Source organism: Ictalurus furcatus, chromosome 2, assembly GCF_023375685.1.
Source record: "Ictalurus furcatus strain D&B chromosome 2, Billie_1.0, whole genome shotgun sequence".
Taxonomy (NCBI): domain Eukaryota; kingdom Metazoa; phylum Chordata; class Actinopteri; order Siluriformes; family Ictaluridae; genus Ictalurus; species Ictalurus furcatus.
Window position 1 is genome coordinate 24,032,090 of NC_071256.1, and position 20,525 is coordinate 24,052,614.

A 20,525-nucleotide genomic window follows, 5' to 3' on the forward strand; every position below is an offset into this window, starting at 1 on the left:
GAGAAAATGCAAACTCCGCACACACAGACTAGCATAGACAGAGGCATACAGTACTAATCATTAACTGATAAACATTTAAAGGAAACTTGTCATCATTCAGTCATCTTAGTTGCTTATCAGAACCTTTGTGTGGTACCCGTGGTCTAGGGGAATAATTCCACAGAGCATAGCATATGCATTTTAAGACAGCAATTTAGGCATTTAGGTACAACTAATTCCTCACTCACAAACATGCTAACAATTGCAGGATAACAATATACTAGGATACTAGAAGTATAAATTGTCAGCATTGAACAATTCCTCACTCACAAACATGCTAACAATTGCAGGATAACAATATACTAGGATACTAGAAGTATAAATTGTCAGCATTTTGTGCTAAGAGAGCTCCTTTTATTTCAAAAACTGTTCCCTCTAGTGCTAAATACATCCTCAATTGAGACTGACAGGTCAAGTGAGAAGTGGCTGCAGTTAAATTGCTACCACTAAAAACTCATGCCTGCCTTCCTGTCTATTACCTTTCTCTCTAAGGTAGCACTTTACTCTTTAGTGGTGCTTCAAGGGACAGCATGTGTTCACACACAGTGTCCAAGTAATACTTGTCATGTATCAAGGAGGGAACTCTGGACTTCATTTCCCAGCAGCCACTGCACCATATTACATCACTGTCACATGGCCACCTGCACCTGTATCATGTTTCTGTTTAACGAGCACTCCTATATTTAGCCACTGTTTGTACTGCTTCCTCATCTTACGTATGGTCTATCTATGCTTTTGTCCATGCTTCCATGTTTAATTTTTGCCACAGTATTTTGCCTTTGTATTTTGTTTGTTTGTTTATTAAATGTTAGAAGATCTGTGCTTGCTTCCATCTGTACTTTGAACCATGACACTGAGTCCTACCCTTAGTTGTTGGCTTTATATCTTCTGCAGTGGATGAGCTTCTTTATCCTGTCAGCCTTTAGCTCTGTCTTTGAAATACTCCTTCATTGGTTTGTGTTTATAAGAAGGATCATTCAAGTAAGAAAAAAAACCACACTATCTCGGAAATGTCTGATCCAAGTCTCCCCTCATTGTCTGGACACTGACAATCCAGCAGTGTAAATTAGGTTTGAAATTATGACCACTCTGTAATGGCTTTACAGATGTAATCTCTCTTCTGCACTAGCATTCACTGTATTCAGTGCAATTTGGAAATAATTTTATGAACTGCCTGAATGACAGAGTATAGGGGTATGTCAAACCCGCTGTAATGCTGCAAGGTGCTGTTGAGTGACCACTGAATGGAGAAAAATTGTGGCACACATTGTCTTTTGGGCTAGCTTGGACTATTATTATGATATGCAGTGCACTAATATTGGTAAAGATGAGCAAAGAAGGCTGTGAAAAATGGTCTTATTGTATAAACTTTTGATCTTTTGTTAAAACAAAATCACAAAAATACTCTGCTCTCATGGATATCAAACAATTGCAAACAAAACACAGATTTATAAAATATATGTATATATCTTTGTTAAATATATGTATGCCACAAATATTGGCACCCTTATGAATTGTATGCATATGAGAAATATATATTAGTAATATATAATATATAATAGTGGAGGCATACAATGTGTATGTATAATTTCTGAATGGTATACACTCCTGAGCAAAAAAAAAAAGGGCCAAGACCAAAATGGCAAAATATTAAGCTTTTAATGGTCTTAACAACAAATCATTGGTCAGAAAATTGGCAAACATTAAACAAATGCACTCCTGAGACCTCCTGTGCCACCATTTGCTCATTTACTTTTGCTGCAGTGAACCGTTAGGGGAAAAGCTAGAAACAGGGAAATTCACTTAAATAGACTCCTTGTACAAAAAGGTCAAATCATGTTAATGATTAAAATGTTTGATCTAAAATTACATGTCTGGGTGTACAGTATAAAATGTAAATAAAAAATAAAATTAATTAATTAAATAAAATCCATAAGACTTAAACATTTATAGAATTCAAAGGTAAAAGCTATCCCATACCAAGTTATTTTATATATTTGTGTAATGCTTGCTAATTTCCTGACCAATGATTTGATGTTAAAACCATTCAAATCTTTGGGATTAGTGTTTTTTTTCCCCAGGAGCATGTTTTCAAATTATAATGAAAAAGAGTAAAAATGCAATTTGTCAGGTTTAAATATTGTGTACAAATGACTGATTCATGTCCCCAAGCCAGTCCAGGATTTCTGTGACCCTTTTTGTGATTGTTGCAGCCAAAAATCACACCTATTTATAGTCCTTCCGTGGTCATGTGACGTGGCATAGCATGCGTCGCGTGACTATAAAACGCCGCCTGTAAACCACGTCATCAGCTTCTCTTTGTCTGAAGCACAGATGCAATTTACAAGCATACCCCAGTATGGCAAAGCTATGCAACGTCTCGTTCCCTTCTCAGGGAACAGAGTTACATACATAACCCAGACGTTCCCTTTCAAAGGGAACACAACATTGTGTGAGCTTCACACTGTGGAAATGAGTATACCCACTCCGTCATACTGAGAGCATGGCCTGTCATGCTCCAGGACTATGAGGCCTGTCAACTCCAGGACTGTATCTATGTACACAGTTTACTGGGTCTTATTGGTGTTCCTGACACCACGATAAAAAAGTTGTCACTTGAATGAATACAATGTCTCGTGTATGGTGCTCAAGCGTTTAACATGATCTCTTCAACCTCGGTTGAGAGGCTGGAATCTATGAGCTGGTGCCCTTCAGGGGCCAGACTCTCAGTTTCCATAGTTCCAGCTGAGGGTGATTAATCAACCTTCCGGCTTGAGACAGTAGATCCCTGTGAAGAGGAATCTCCCAGGATGTGCCGTCCAGCAGAGATATTATCTCTGAGAACCAAATTCGAGCAGGCCAATTCTGTGCTGCTAGCAACAGACATAGCACAATCTTGGTGAACTGTTGCTAGAGCCTCAGGGAGCAGAGCGATCAGGGGAAAGGCGTGCAGATGTGACCTCGGCCACATGAGTACCGTGGCATCCAGCCCTCACCCTTTTTTTTTTTTTTGGTGCAGGAGGAGTGAGGGCGAACCACATTTGGCAGTGTATTGTCCTTGGAATCGAACACGTCCACTTCCGTTTGGCTAAACCTCCACCATATGGACTCACTCATTTGTGGACAGAGCCCCCAATGCCCAGGCCTCAGCCCTGCCTCAACAGGACGTTTGCCCCCACATTCCAGTTGCCCGGAATGTACATTGCATTCAATGACAAAACTTCTCCTCCGCCAGAGAAGAATTAGTTGAACCTGCCTGAAGAGGGGGAACAAACATAATTCTCCCTGGTGGTTGATATATGAGACCACTGCTGAATTGTCACATGGTGGCCTCTCAACTGAGGAGAAGACATTCAGTGCTAGTTGATTTATATGCCACACTAGATGAGGGCTGCTCCAGAGACCATGAGGGAGGCATCTGACATTACTGTCTTGCGATAAGAGACGCCACTAAAGTATGACCCTAGGCTAGAAACCAGGGACACCTCCAAGTTGTCCGAGCATCGTAGGCACCGCTGCATGACACTGATTACTCTCAGGGGTTTCGTCCTTGGATGAAACCCCTGATTTTCAGCCACCACTGAACGTTCTCTTGTGCAATGGGCCCAACGGTATGACTATGACTTTCATCCAAGGATGAAACCCCTGATTTTCAGCCACCACTGAACGTTCTCTTGTGCAATGGGCCCAACGGTATGACTTTGACTGCTGCTACCATAGGCCCCAACAGTGTCCATAGAGACAAGGGCTTTGGATATTGCAGAATTTGCTTGATTTTGCATTAGTTTTTGCAATCACAAAATTGCAAAATCCTGGAGGACCTGCCTTACAATCTACAGTGTGTTTCTTTCTATATAAAACTTACACAGATTGACATTATTAGTCCCTTATCAGTGATTTTCATTAATACTAATAATAATTCAATAATAAATAAGTTGTGGAACCTAAATTTGGACCAACTGACACACACACACACACACACACACATACACACACCCTTCAGTGTCAATGAGGTCTACTTTGAATCATTGAAACGTTAATGAAATTTACACTACTAAGCTCTTGTGTATTGGGAAGCATATGTAGGAAATGCAAGGGGCTCTCCAATCATCCCCCCACTTCTTTATTGCCACTATGTTAACCAGATGCTTTTATAAAGAATCAACCAAGAATTCTACCACAAAAAAGAAAAAAGCAATTATCTGTATGTGATCATACGTAGAATGTTCTCTGGTAAGTAAGAGGATAGCAGTTTAGCTAGCAGTTACTTGCTGAAGCTCAACACTTCAAAAAAAAAATGGCTGCATTACAAGAGCTAATTAAAAATCCATCTTTTACTTGCAAATGTTGACAAATTTGACCAGAAAGCTAGTATATTAGTTTGCTAGGTTAGCAAGCTAATGCTAATTCACCAAACTCAACAATATATGCACTCTATTTCACATAAAGAAACACCTTAATTTTTAATATGGTAATAATAAGACTAACACTGTGAGTACCGCAAATACTTGATGTGACCACCAAAACCCCAATTAGTAAACAGACTTTTTAAAGTAAGACATTAATTATTGCCATGTACACAGTGTAAAATGTAAAGAACAATGTCATCACTCAAGCTTGTTTTGAATAACATAATATTCTTTCTATTTTAATTTGAGTAACTAAACCAATGCAAAATATCATAGTATACTGCTTTTTATTTATATTTTGATTTATACAATATTTAAGCCATTTACAGGTGTTTTTTGTGGTTAATAAGGTTAATTAAACAAAACAAAACAAAAATTTTTAGTTCCAGTAGTATTCACTATGGGTCTAGTAGGGTGAATATCAGGGTTATTACAGTTTTAAAAATATTGCTAGTTTTTATTTTTATTTCATTTTGTATTTTATTTAGTTGTATTTCAGTTAGTTGTAATGGTGCATAAATAGTTTTGATTTCCTTTTTATCTTTTGAAAATCATTATTTTTAGTTTGTATTTAGTTTTAATATCATTTTAGTTTTTAATATCATGGTAATCATACTAAAAAAAATCCCATCTCTGTCTTTTCCTACCCATTATATATATATATATATATATATATATATATATATATATATATATATATATATAAACCATCTTTGTTATATCTGCAGCATCATTACATCATTTCCCTCAGCTTGTCTATCTTTCTATCTATCTACCCATCCATACATCCATCTATCTACCTAATCTATCTATCTATCATCCACAAGCATTTATGATCAAATGATTGTTTCATTAAAACAATTTCCACAGGACATAATAATCCAAATGAATGTAACTGTAACCTGATTAAAACTTACACAAATCATTTATTGTGAGGTTTTAACATGCCACTGTAGTGCACAATGTGAACAAGCTTGTTGCTGATAATAATATTACTATTAAAAATAAAATTTATAGTAGCTAACTTGTTATATTGACAATTATGAATAAATTGCAATGAATTAGCTAGCTAGTTACAATAATTGTGGAATGTCGTTAGCTAGATTGGTTGTTTGTAATTGCAAACCCTGGCCCCCCTGGAAGCTATGCCCCTGAGTGCTCCACTGCTACTAAATCGCTGCTGTGCCAAGGAGTTCTAATGCACATTACTCTGCCATCTACTGGTCATCTAGGAGTCGATAATATTGATGGATCCACTCAGTTCAACTACTGTTTCTAGACCACCCAACATTTAAAATATGAAAATGAAAGTTTTATTCTCTGAAATACTATTTAGTTTTCGTTTGTATTGCAGGAGGACATTACAGTTACAGTTTAGTTTTCGTTTATTTGGAAACACATTTTTTTTTAATTTCAGTTAATGAAAATGTTTTTTTCACTGATGGTTTTAATTTTAGTCATAGATTTCTTTAACAATAATAAACTTGATGAATATTTGTGCAAGATACCGTATAATAGCAATCCTCATTGACAGCCACATTTATGCTGCATTACATTTCAACTGGAATAAAATGAATTCAGAAGTGTCAGTGCAGAGGAGTTCTGGTGAGTCTCCAGAGAAAGACTAATGCAACTTTAATGAAATGAGGCAAAGACAATCCACCACTTATTCCCAGCTGCCATTTTGTCCAACAAAATCCTAAAGCTCAGTGTAGCTAATAGAATTGATGGCTAATGGTTTTATGGCCTGTTTATAACTTGCTATGCTCTTTCTATAGTTTTTTTTTTTTTTTTTTTAAAAAAAGGTTTTCAGACTTATTAAATGTAAAGACCGTGATTAAATATATAAGCCTGTTTTTATTATTTCATTTTATTTAATTTAGAAGTCATGCTGTGATTTTTTTTGCAATGTTATTTTTCTTGTTTTTTAAGCCTTCTCCACTTGCTGACGGAGGCATTATGTTTTAGGGTTGTCCATGCGTTCGTCCATCCCGAAATTTCATTAGCACAATATCTCAGGAACAAGTGATTGAATGATTGTAGGATTTATATGGCATTATCATTACAACCTTATATAAACCTCAACAGCTTCCTTCCTTTTTGAAGTATATATTAAAGGTATTTCAGGCATACAAATCAATGCTATTAGCTTTGAGTTCTACTTGTTTGTTTGTTTTTTTACAATGCAGTCAACAATACCAGTAAATAATGGCGAAAACAGAGTAACTTGATGCAAGTCGCCAAGTGACAGCCATCACCTTTCTCATAACATCCACATTTTTAGTTGGTGCCTTTAAAGGATTTCATTCTAATGAGTCTGGCAGTGGCAGGTTGATTATTTTATTTTATTTGCAACTGAGAACTAAAAGCTTAAAGTGTCATTTAAATATATTTGGGAAAGACATTATGAAAGACATCGTTAACTCAGCATAAATACTCAGTATGAAGAAAAGTTACTGCACAGTTCAACGATCAGAGGCCACAATAAGAATTCATAATAGTGATATAATGGTTAAAAGCAATTAAAATGATCCACTTCAAAGACAATAGCACTGAACAAAATGCAAGCCTTCTATAATTACAATTACACAATCAGACATATATGAGTCATCAATAAAATATCATTCAAACAATGGCGAAATCTGGGCCCTATTCTTAAAACATCACATATTTAGCTGGCTTGGATTGTTGACAATTTGACATGACCTTGGATTTGTCTTAAGAGAACAAGTCATAAGCTCGAACCCGGCTCACGAGCACACTTGTTCAATATAAAGAAGATTAGCTTGTTTAACATAAATAGAAGTGTTAAACACCCCCCACCCACCTGCCAAGGATTACCACAATAACCAAGAAGACCTTGCAACATTTGTACTTCCTACAAAAGATATTTACTAATGCTAAATAAAAGCTAAAGAAATTTGAGCTTCCATCTCTATCTGGTTCAGCTCTGCAACTTCACACACTCCAAGTGTAAGCTACGGCACATTATAAAATAGTGCAGAGAAAATCTCTGGCTGCCAGCTCTCCCCCTCACAGACTTGTATTCATCTAGGGCAGACTATTGCACAGGCTGTCCTGTTCAGTAACATGCAGGGTTTCAGTGGATCCACCAGACTGCTGCCAGTGAATATAATAAGTAAGAACAAATAAAATAATATCAAATTATGAAAATTCTTTCGACAGATATTTTGTCAAAGGGCTCCCCAGTGTACTGCACACAATCAAAATGATTTCAGATGCAGGCATAGCCTAGCACAAACTTGCTGAAAAATTGCAGGCAAGCCAAGCTGTTATTGAAGATGAATGAAAGAATGAATCATTGCAAGTTGCTGGGTGTTTATTGTTGCACACAGCCAGTAAAAATAATGCAATGAAAATGCAGTACGTCATGTTCTTTTTTCCCTTTATCCCGTTTTATACTTTATTATTCTGTCTTATCTCGGTATGTGTGCAATAGATGTAATTGGTAAACACAGAGAGACAGCCAGACAGCAATATTTCACTATTGTGTATTTAGTAAAAGACAGGGATTTGTAAAAGTTTTGTACCAGTTCTAGCTGAAATGTGAAAGTGCAATTTTAATGACTGTCCAATTTTAATAACTGAAAATGTGTTCATTATTGAGACATGAATGGCGGGTGCTTCAGTGAACTGGCAAATGTTTCAACAGGAACTAAAATGACACCTATGGGATGTTATCCATATTCTTTCCATCTATGGGAAAGACATCAGAATACAGGGTTGGAAATTGTGGTTGAAAGCACACATTCATTGACCATGATGTTCATGCATTACCGCAATATACTGTATATGGAAAACAAAAGAACAACTATTATTCAGGTGAATGAGAATGTCAGTGGTGTTCATCCCTCCAGTACATTTCCAGAGACTTGGCATTAATCCATGCCAAGGTGCACTGAAGCATTAAATTATGTTCAATTGACTTGAATCCTTGAAAACTGATCTTAGCCTTGTGGTACAGTATTAATATTAGAGATTGTGTTTTAAATGTAGTGAAATGTGGTGGGTAGGAGGAGGCAGGCAAAAAATACAAGAAGCTCTTCTGTGTAGAGAGGAGAAGATCAACAGGCAATCGAATCTCATGCAAAATTCACAGGGTTTCTAACAAAAGAGATGGATTTCACTTGATTTCATACAAATGAAGAAATTAGAAAAGGTATGACTGCTAAACCAAGCACAGCAGTGAGGCAGAGGATTGCTCTCTCTCTCTCTCTCTCTCTCTCACTCTCTCTGCTACTGTACTACGCCCCCACCCTGAAACCACATCACACTTTGCTATTCATTATTATTCAGCTGAGAGAGAGGGAGAGCGAGAGAGAGAGATGGAAATTGTCAAATCTAGTATTGTGTCAAATATATAGAAGGACACAGGGGAAAAAGATGAATAGAGGTCTTCATCTCTTATGTCCATCTCTGGATGGAAGCATTTAATAACAGGCATTAAGTAATTAATGAATCAGCCGCCTCGCTCTCTCTCTATCGCTCTCTCGCTTGCTCAAAATCTCTCTCTCTTTCTGTCTCTGCAGTATTCTGTGCTGTTAAACTAAAGATTATTCATCACTTAGAGCCCTGTCAAAATATGGAAGTATAAAGCAGATGAATCTTGCTCAACACAATAATTTTTTCCACTACACACATATAGTCCATAAAGTACTGTTGTCCACATAACAAGCCACCACTGGCTCTCCTCATCAGAATTGATTTAATGTCTATGGCTTTACTCCCTAATCTAGTGGTTACAACTTATGGATCCATAATCTCAAATTTTCCTATCGCTGTGGGCTAACGAATCTCCATTTTAGTCAGGAAGTTACATGGTGACCCTTGTATAATTTCACACTGTTCACCTATTCAGAATAGATCTGTTGTTTTTTTTGGCATTTTGCTGCATCCCCCTTGAGTACTGCTGATTCACTCCTCTAAATTTTGCACAAATATGAAATTTGTGGTGGCGTTTTCAGTTTGTGAGTACATTTGTGTGTTTATATGCAGGAAAGAGGGGGAGATGTGGCCAGCCACTTTCATAAATGCAATGTTGTTGGCCTACAGAAATCAGTGCACAGGATTTCTCCTGACCCTCCCAATTACCACTCCGACACTGAATCAATCACAATATGAAGAGTAGATCTTTCTCATCACTGTGTGTGTGTTCGTGTGTGTGTGTGTGTGTGTAACACTCTGTGTTCTTGTGATCTAGCCTGTGCTGTAGCAACATCAGCATACTGTACAAGATGGTCCATTTACAAAATTATTCAATTTACTGACCCAATCCAGCCACAGAAACATAGCAGTGATCAAGGGCGTAACCTGGCCTGGGAATTTGGGTGTCACGTCGTTGCGAACTTGCGACTACAGTTCCCAGAATGCAGCGCGAACTACAAACATGGCCGACGAGATTTTTCTTTAGCCCAGAATAATTATCCACTTGTAGTGGTTTGTCACTGCATAACTGAATATCAGTAAAAGAAGACGGCGTTGTTGTAATTTTATATCCTCAATGAACGAGGCAGGGTAATTTAGGGTTTAAAATATGTGGAAATACTCGTGCCTTATTGGCTGGCAGCTCTAAATTCTGCCAAACACTAGCTCACACAGTCAGTGTAAGGGAAAATGGATATATGCCTTTTTTTTTAACCAGTAAGGGGTTGAAACTGAAACACTAAGGTACTCTCATGCTGAGCAGGAAAACAGCAGGAAAACAAGGTGTGTAAATGTCTATACGAGTTCCAGTTTACGTGAACATGATATGAGCAGAGCATAAGGAAAGATAATGTACTTTGCATGGCACTGTAGCAGCTAAACCCACAGCTTAGTAGTGCCTCCCCTTGGCTAGCAACACCAAACTAGCCTAGTTAGAAAAGTTTTATATTTTATCAGTCTGATAGTCCTACAAACACTGATAGCACCTGAGGCAAGTTTTATGATAAATCCAACTTTTTCTGATCAAGTCATACATTGACAGCTAACTTACCTCACCTTCCATAAAACAAAACTTAGACTACTAGCTGAGCTGGAAAAAATGCATGGAGAAGAATCTGGGCTCAGCCCCGATTAACAGTCCAGCTAATAGAACTAAATAAGACCTACACATTTTTACATAAAGTGCATAAAACCGGAACCCTAGGCACAGTGTGCTTGCATGTGTGGGTGTCAGTATAGTCTCTGAGTATTGAGGAGTCTGATGGCTTGGGGGAAGAAGCTGTTACACAGGGCCCGAATGCTTCTTTATCTTTTTCCAGATAGCAGGCGGGTGAAGCGTTTGTATGAGGGCTGTGTAGGGTCATCCACAATGCTGGTGACGTTGAGAATGTATCCTGTGGTGTAAATGTCTATGATGGAGGGAAGAGAGACCCCAATGATCTTCTCAGCTGTCCCCACAGCAAGGTCTTGTGATCCGATATGGTGCAATTTCCGAACCAGACAGTGATGCAGCTGCTCAGGATGCTTTCAATGGTTCCTCTGTAGAATGTGGTGAGGATGAGGGGTGGGAGATGGGCTTTTCTCAGCCTTCTCAGAAAGTTGAGGTGCTGCTGGGCTTTCTTGGTTACGGAGCTGGTGTTGAGGGACCAGGTGAGGTTCTCCGTCAGGTGAACACCAAGGAATTTGGTGCTCTTGACGATCTCCACGGAGGAGCCATCAATGTTCAGCAGAGAGTGGTTGCTCTGTGCTCTCTTGAAGTCAACAACAATCTCTTTTGTTTTGTCCACATTCACAGACAGGTTGTTGGCTCTACACCAGTCCATCAGCTGCTGCACCTCCTCTCTGTATGCTAACTCATTATTCTTGCTGATGAGACCCACCACGATCATGTCATCAGTGAACTTGATGATGTGATTCAAACTGTGCATTACTGCACAGTCGTGAGTCAGCAGAGTAAACAGCAGTGGACTGAGCACACAGCCCTGGGGGGGGCCCCATGCTCAGCGTGGTGGTGCTGGAGATGCTGTTCCCGATCCGGGTTGACTAAGGTCTCCCAGTCAGGATCCAGTTGCAGAAAGAGGTGTTCAGGTCCAACAGGCTCAGCTTTCCAATTTGGTGCTGAGGAATGACTGTGCTGTATTCTGATCTGAATTCTATGAACAGCATTCGAATGTAGGTATCCTATTTATTCAGGTGGGTGAGGACCAGCTGTAGGGTGGTGGTGATGGCATCATCTGTTGGGCGGTTGGTGCAATACACAAACTGCAGAGGGTCCAGTGAAGGGGGTGCAGCAGGGTCTTGATGTGCCTCATGACGAGCCTCTGGAAGCACTTAATGATGAAGGGTGTGAGTGCAACGGGATGGTAGTCATTGAGGCAGAACATTAAAGACTTCTTCGGCACGGGGACAATGATGGTGGACTTAATGCACGTTGGAACGACGGCGCTGCTCATGGAGATGCTGAATATGTCAGTGAGAACATCCACCAGCTGGTCTGCACAGCCTCTGAGCACTCTGCCCGGAATGTGGTCCAGCAGCTTTTTGTGGGTTAACTCTGCGTAGAGTTTTCCTCACATCAGCCGTGGTTAGACACAGCACCTGGGCGTTGGTAGGAGGGGTGGTCTTCCTTGCCGCCACGTCATTGTGCACCTCAAACTGAGCATAGAAGTTGTTCAGCGCATCTGGAAGGGTGGCATCTCTGTCACAGGCAGGGGATGTTATCCTGTAGTTGCTGATGGCCTGAATGCCCTGCCACATGCACCAGTCAGTGTGCTCAAAACAGTCCTGAAGACCAGAGATGGATCCTTCTGGCCTGGCTTTCACCTGCTTCAAAACCGGTTTGGAGCGTCTGAAGAGCAGTCTGCACGCTGGGATTAGCATAACAGACATGTGGTCTGAGTAGCTGAGGCGGGGGCGGAGCTCCGCTCAATATTCACCAGGGATGTTTGTGTAAACAAGACCCAGTGTGTACACTCCTCTCGTTGCAAAGTTCACAAGTTGATGGAACTTAGGGAGCACTGACTTGAGATTCACATAGTTAAAATCTCCGGCCATGATCATGTTTTCTGCAGTTCGCTAATAGCCCAATAAAGTTCACAGAGTGCCTCCTTAGCATTAGCACTGGGGTGAATGTACATTCCAAAAATAAGAACAGTGGTGAATTCCCAATTAAATAAAACAGTCTGCATCTAACAGCCACAAACTCCACCAGCGATGAGCAGTAACTAGAAACTAGCGCAGAGTTCTTGCACCATTCTGAGTTGATGTAAACCCACAAGCCACCACCGTGAGCCTTACTGCATAGAGCTGCATTTCTGTCAGCACGAAATGAGGCAAGCCCATTTAGCTAAATGGCCGCGTCCGGAACTCTGTCGCTGAGCCACGTCTCCATGAAAACAAAGATGCGGCAGTCTCTAAACTCACGCCGCATTGCCTGCTGGAGTCAGATATAGTCCAGTTTATTGTCTAGGGAGCAGACACTGGAGAGCAGAATGGACAGGAGAGCCAGACGGGTAGGGTTTGCTTTTAGCCTAGCATGGACCCCCACCCTTTTGCCGTGCTTCCGCTTCCTTGCACACTGTTTATGATGCACCCTTCCACGAGCAAGCCGAGATTGCGTAGCTTCTCCAGCAGATCATAATGCAGGTTGGTTGTTGCATGATTTTTGTATTTTCTATGTCTGGCGATGGTAGACATAAACACCAGTTGCTCCGATGTCCAGGTACTGTAAAAAATTGGGCTAAGAAACAAAAAATAGTACCATTTTGGATCCAGAGAATCCGCTGCGTGCTACTGCCGCGCCACCATCTTGGATTCTGCCACCAGAAAAGCCACTCTCTTGATTTTTTTTGTTGTTCTTGTTGTTTTTATTTGCACCATTATAAACTGTGCATGGAAATCCCAAGAGATCAGCAGTATCTGAAATACTCAATCCACCCTATTTGGCACCAACATTCATGAGATCACAAGTCATTGAGATCACATTTTCCCCATTTCTGATATTTGATATGAACAAAAAATAAAGCTGTATCTAAATGAGCTAATTGGATAACTGCATGACTAAACAAGAGTAGCGTTGTTATTATTAGAGTGGTAAGTACATATGGCCAACACATATGACACACATTAGCATTAAGGACTAATACTATTTGATTCAAATTATGGTGGAGTAGTACATGAATTCTTTTAACTAAACTAAATACAAACTAGCAAAGTTGATAACTTCACACATCACATCAACTCAGAACATGAATCCATGTTACTTGTGTTACTAAATGTGTGTTACTTTATTCCAGTTTATTGTCCTCTTGTTGGTGATGGTTGGGTATTGGCATGTGCTTGTCTATAGCTGCAATGTGCATAGAAAATGAGAGCATGCAAATATTATCATGAATTTGCAAAAGGTGATGACTAATGAAGCAGTTGTCTAGAATTTGAAGTTATTAGCTGGCAGTCAAACTCATAGGGTAATTAATGTCCAAGCATTAATAGGAAAGGAGAATGTTTTACCTGCTCCATATGGCTTTGTTCTCTCATTAGTTTACTTTACTGCTCCTCCCCCCCTCTCTCTGCTCTCTCTCTCTCTCTGTCTATATATTACTGCCAAATTTTGGAACAATTTAAGTATATTCATTTCTCTGACTGGATTAATAAATAAAATGTGTGTTTTTGTTTTTTACTGGGAGAAAATATACTGTACTTGATCACTTTTCAGAATGTGGGGTAAGCCTACTGTTAATCTGACCCTAACTCCTAACGATGTTTGTGATCTCCATTAACAGCACTAGGATTGTAAGATCCCTCCCTCTCGCTCTCTGTGTGTGTATGTTTGTGTGTGTGTGTGTGTGTGTAAAACCATTCACACTGTACTGACCAAAATAAAAAACCTCAGTGCAAACCAATTTGAAATCCCCCATAGTAACAAATCCTTAAACCCCCTCTTTATTTAGCACTACTGAATCAGATGATACATGCTGCTTCTACCTGTCTAAACAATTAAACTGAAAATTGAGTAATAGCAGCTGTGTACCTTCAGTGCGAATGGTGAAGGGAGAGTCTCCAAGTCGTTTGGCTGAAAACTGGCCCCCCAGAGAGGTCATTAGGAAGCAGAGGCTGAAGAAGCCAAGCCCTACCACAAAAATTCTTCAGAGACAGAGAGAAAAAAAGATATTAGGGCAGCCATTATTGTGACACAAGCTCAAAAAGGGAAAAGGCAGTCAAGAAATTGAATAGTTTAATAGTAATGTAAAGTCCTTTCATGGTTTGAATAATAATGCTTTGCACAAAGCTACTGTATGGCTGCTCAGTATGTCTGCTCTTTGTATCAAGCCAAACAGATTCTGTCACATGCACAAATTATTACTATAGGATGTATAAACTTATGGATGCTGATTATAGTTTGCAAACAGACATCTATAATTAAAGCCACTTGTGATAATAAGTGCACCCCTTTCTGGTTAAAGTTCTCCACTGAAAAACAGTGTCATATACTGTAGAGTGCACATTTGGATGAAAACATAGTATTATTTAAAAATTAACATGCTGGTACACTGTTGTATGCAAAATATTGGGCACCACTGGTCAAAATACATACTTTATTGATTTCTGAAGTGAAGTAAACACATCCTCTGCAGTAAATTATTTAAAAACAATTCTGCAATTATTAATGCAGTTACATTCTATATGCTTAACATTAAAACAAAATTAAATTAAATGTGGCATGTGCACAATTTTGGACACCCTATTAAGTCAGTACAGTAACAACCCCCTTGGGCAGATATAACAGCCTGCAAATGCTTTTTCTTGTAAGCTAGGAGTCTTTTTATTCTTGTTTAATGAATTTTCATCCAATATTCCTTGTAGAATTCTTCTAGTTGTGAAATATTCTTGGGCCATCTTGCATGCACCACATGTTTAATATCTACCCACATTTTCAATAATGTTTAAGTCAGGGGACTGTGAGAGCCATTCCAAAAGCTTCAGCTTGTGTTTCTTGAAGTAGTTTGTGGTGGATTTTAAGGTTTGTTTTGGATCACTGTGTCACATTTCTTCCAGAATGTACTGATATTTCCTGGAATCTATTCTTCCATCTACCTGTGCAATGTTTCCTGTGCCACTGGCTGTCACACAAGCCCAAGGCATAATAAATCCACATCCATGCATAACAGCAGAAAAGATATATTTTCATCAAATGCTTTGCTGTTTTTCTCCAAACATACCTTCCTGTGTCGTTTAAACCTTCCTGCAGGTGTGTCCTGTCGTTTGGCGATTTTGCTTTGCCTTTCTTCCAAGCATACGGGCAGTCCTATCTGGAACTTTTCTTGGTCTTCAATATCTTGCCTTGACTTGCACAATTCCCCTTAACTGCCATTTCTTACTGACATTTCGGACAGTGGAAATTGTGAGCTGAAAGCAGTTCAATATCCACTTATAGCCTACCTCTGCTTTGTAGGTATCAACTAGCACCATTTTCAGATCCTCAGGCTGCAGCTTAGAGGAGCCCATGGCTGTTGAGTGTTAGCACAATGTTTAAAGACTAAGAGAATTTATTACCAATTTATTTATTTATTACCAATGTCCCAATTAGTCAAATAAAAAAGTTACAAGTTCATTTGTTTCTGAGGCTTTACTGAAAGGGTGTCTAAACTTTTGGACATGGAACAATTAAACATTTTTTTCCCCCTATTTTGTAAGTTCATCAATACTGTGCATTAACATTAGCAGAAAAATTGTTTTGGAAATCTTTCTGCAATTTTTTTTTTTTTTTTAACCTTTCTGCTATGATTGTATTTACTTCATTTTTTCAATGTGTGTTGAATACATGAGAGGGGTCTTTCCTGAAAAGGTTTGTAACACTAAGCAGTTCTTTAACATATTCTTAATTATGTTCTTTAATTAACTAGTGAAACCCTTGTTAACTAAGTGGTATGTAGATCATTAGTAAATAACCTGGCCCATCTGTTATCCACCAAGTACTTCTTTATATAAAGGTCACTAATTTCAGTACAATAAAAAGTGCTCTTGATTTCCTAAGGATTTTTCTTCTACTTACTATTATTTTTCTCTGCTAAAAATATTTGTGCAGACTGAACAGAATCTCATACAGCTGTGAAACTGGGTCAGTAGGTAGTACTCCTTGTATGGTGCCACAGTCCCCAGAATCACCTCTGAGGGTCCCCAGTTAGATCCTTCACTTCGGTTACTGTTGGTACAGAGTTTGTCATGTTCTCCTCATGTCAATGTGGGTGTCCTACGGGTTCCTCCAAAAAACATGCCGGGAGTTGGATTGGCTATGTTGTACATGATTTGTGTGAAAGTGTGTGTGCATGGTGTCTCATCCAGGGTGTACTTCCAGCTCAGGTTGAATATTCCCAGAATGAATTGAATGAATGAATGAATGACTACACTGTAGCTTCAGAGATGTGATATGTGGTCTGGGTTGGGGAGGTAATTTGGGTGTCAGGGTTTATTTCAAGTGTGCCATCTGTCACCCAGTGACACCCATGTGGGCACACCCCTGATTGCCTGTTAACAGAGAAATAACAAGCTGTAAAATAATTGGTTGGGTACAAGAGAAACCCTTAGTCTCCGTCTCACCATGCAGCCCCTGACAGTGTTAAGCCAATGGTGAACTTATCGGCACAGTACTGTTATGCACACAGCTAAAAAAAATCAATAGGCAATTGGGATAGCTTGTATAAAATAAAAATAAGCCCCTAGATATATGCCTCATTCCCATACACACCTCTTGAAACCTATCTACAGCTTCCATGAATAATTCTCAGCAATTTATTTAGAAACGGTCAGCTACTGGCTGACTGTTACTGTGGATTTCCTCTCCATGTCTATTTGCTTCAACCAGTTGCTCACCCACAGCCCATAGATGAGGAACGTTTCTCCTCAGGGCTGACAGCATTCTGGAAAGAGCAATATGCAAATGTAAAATGATATTTAGTTACTTAGACAAAGTCAGGAAGCCTTTTCAGAATAACAGAGAGGGAAAAATGAACAGACCTCCCATACGTGAAAGGCGAGAAGGACATTGAGATAGAAATAGATGAGCAGAACATTGCACTTCCTAACCAGTAAAAAGGGGGCAACACCAGGTGCACTTGTACCTGTGTAATGATTGGGCATTGTGTTATTTATATATTTAGTTAGTCAATTATAATATGTTAATAAATGATCCACTGTAAAGGGCCAATTTTAAGAACAAAGGAAAGTAAGAAAATATCCAGATGTACAACAGTGCCACTAGGGATGTCACGAGAACCGATACCTCGATACCAAGTCGGTACCAACATTCTTAAAACGTGACGGTACTTGTTTTCCTGCATTTCTGTTGGTACCGTTTGTAACGAAAGTACCGAAGTTGCAATTCTTCCGTACCTGATGGGGGCAGCAAATACGCGCAAGTGTTTTAGTCGGTCCACAAGTGGTGAAGAAGAAGAAGTACGCCTACAAGCACACAGGAAAACTACAGAAGTTTAGCTTAGCTTTAATTTAGCTCCGCCCCGACTCGTTGAGAGGAAAAGAGAGGAACGCTAGTATCGGTTTCCGGTGTGCAACCGATGCTATCGTTCATTTCAAAGAAAGCGAGGAAACACCTGGAATTTGGTGAAGCACCTGAAAGACGGTCCTGTATTATGTTTGTTTGAGGCAGCTGCATTGTGGCCGTGAAACCTGCTAATGTTATGCTCCATGTAATGTTTGCGATAGCCAGTTATTTGTTAACAACGCTAACACATTGCGATGTTATAAACTACCTCCGAATGGGCCACCATGCACCGCCATTCAGCCCGTGTCCTGTCAGCTAAATGTAGCCTAATGTCACTAATAATTATTCAGATGTTCATGCTTTTATTAAATCTGTTTGGTCTGCCACCATATCACTGAATTTAAACTAATGCTTGCATTCAGAATATAAGGTGTGTGTGTATGTGTGTGTGTGTGTGTGTGCGCGCGCACGTCCACTCATTATCAGACAGTGTTTGATGACTAAAATACCCCCCCCCCAATCTCTTTGCCAGTATCAGCCAGAGGAGGATGTCCTCCAGGAGAGTTCTTTTATTTTATTTTTTTTATTTTGTACCACACCGTGGTATCGACTTTGGTATCGAGTATCGTGTACTTTTGGTGGTATCGGTACCGACTACTAGATTTTTGGTATCGTGACATCCCTAAGTGCCACACACACAAACAAAACACATCTGTACATCCTAAAATCATATATAGTGCTCTGATGAAAATATGGAAGGATATAGAACGATCAGCCATAACATTAAAACCGCTTGCCTAATATTGTGTATGTCCCCCTTGTGCAACCAATATAGCTCTGACCCGTCAAGGCATGGACTCCACAAGACCTCTGAAAGTGTGCTGTGGTATATAGCACCATATAGCAGCAGGTCATTTAAGTCCTGTAAGTTGTGAGGTTGGACCTCGGATCGGACTTGTCCAGCATATCCCACAGATGCTTGATCGGATTGAGATCTGGGGAATTTGGAGACCAAGTCAACACCTTGAACTCTTTGTCATGTTCCTCAAACCATTCCTGAACAATTTTTGGAGTGTGCCAGAGCGCAGTGTCCTGCTGAAAGAGACCACTGCCATTAAGGAATACCGCTGCCATGAAGGGGTGTACTTGGTCTGCAACAATGTTTAGGTAGATGGTAAGTGTCAAAGTAACTTACACATGCCAGGACCCATGGTTTCCCAGTAGAACATTTCCCAGAGCATCACAATACCTCCTCCGGCTTGCCTTCTTCCCATAGTGCATCCTGGTGCCATCTCTTCCCCAAGTAAGCAATGCACAAGCAAGCGGCCATCCATATGATGTAAAAGAAAAAATTATTCATTAGACCAGGCCATCTTATTCCATTGCTCCATGGTCCAGTTCTGATGCTCATGTGCACATTGTAGGCACGTTCGGCGATGGACAGGGGTCAACATGGGCACTCTGACTGCACGTCTGCGGCTACACAGCCAAATACGCAGCAAGCTGCGATGCACTGTATGTTCCTGCACCTTTCTATCATAACCAGCATTAACTTTTACAGCAGTTTGTGCTACAGTAGTTCTTCTGTGGGATTGGACCAGACGGGCTAGCCTTCACTCCCCACGCACATCAATGAACCTTGTGCACCCATGACCCTGTCGCTGGTTCACCAGTTGTCCTTCCTTGGACCATTTTTGGTAGGCACTAACCACTAACCACTGCAGGCCAGGAACACCCCACAAGACCTGCCGTTTTGGAGGTGACTTTTCACTTGCTGCCTAATAAATCTCACCCCTTGACAGGTGCCATTGTAACGAGATAATCAATATTATTCACATCACCTATCAGTGGTTTTAATGTTATGGTTAATCTGTATATATATATATAGATAGATAGATAGATAGATATTATTGAAACATTTGTGTTCACTGAAACTCATAAATTGGTGCACTTTCAGATTGTAAACAACTCTAATCCTGCAGTTGAAGAAAGTTTGCATGATATTATAATCAAGAAATAAGCATACAATTTTTTTTATGCTGTTTTTGTATTACTTTGTTTCTAAAAGTTTTAATGAGCATCATTTTTAGGAGCTGTTCAGCACAAAGCAGCTAAAATGCACTCTTCAATATATTATGACCCTGCTTCACAGCGTTATAACGCGTGCGTACCACTTATTAAACCTAAAAGTAGCTCTAATATACCGCTAGTTTATTCTGCAGACTGTATTATTTGAAGTGCTTACAAATAACATTTAAGACCAAAAAAAATTACTGTTACACTAGAACTGCCTGTAGTGTCTACATAGGCTATAACTCAAGAACTGGTTTTCAAAAAAAAAAAAAAAAAAATTCGCTCTGTTGTAAGTATAGCAAACTGAACAAGTGCTGCTCACCTGAAGGGTTTGAACGTCAGAAGGCATCTTCTAACCACAGTCATGCCGTCGCTGTTAAAAGCCGTCATTTTTGAGCAGATAATTATAAATCATGCGGTCGATCAACTGCGTAATTTCGCGTCAAACATAGTTTTTCTCCCGAGTCAAGTGTCGCTGTGATGTGTTCTTTCTCGGTTTGGTACCGGAGACTTCTTGAATGCGTGGACAGTGGGCGCTGAACAAAAAAAGAGCAACGCCGCTT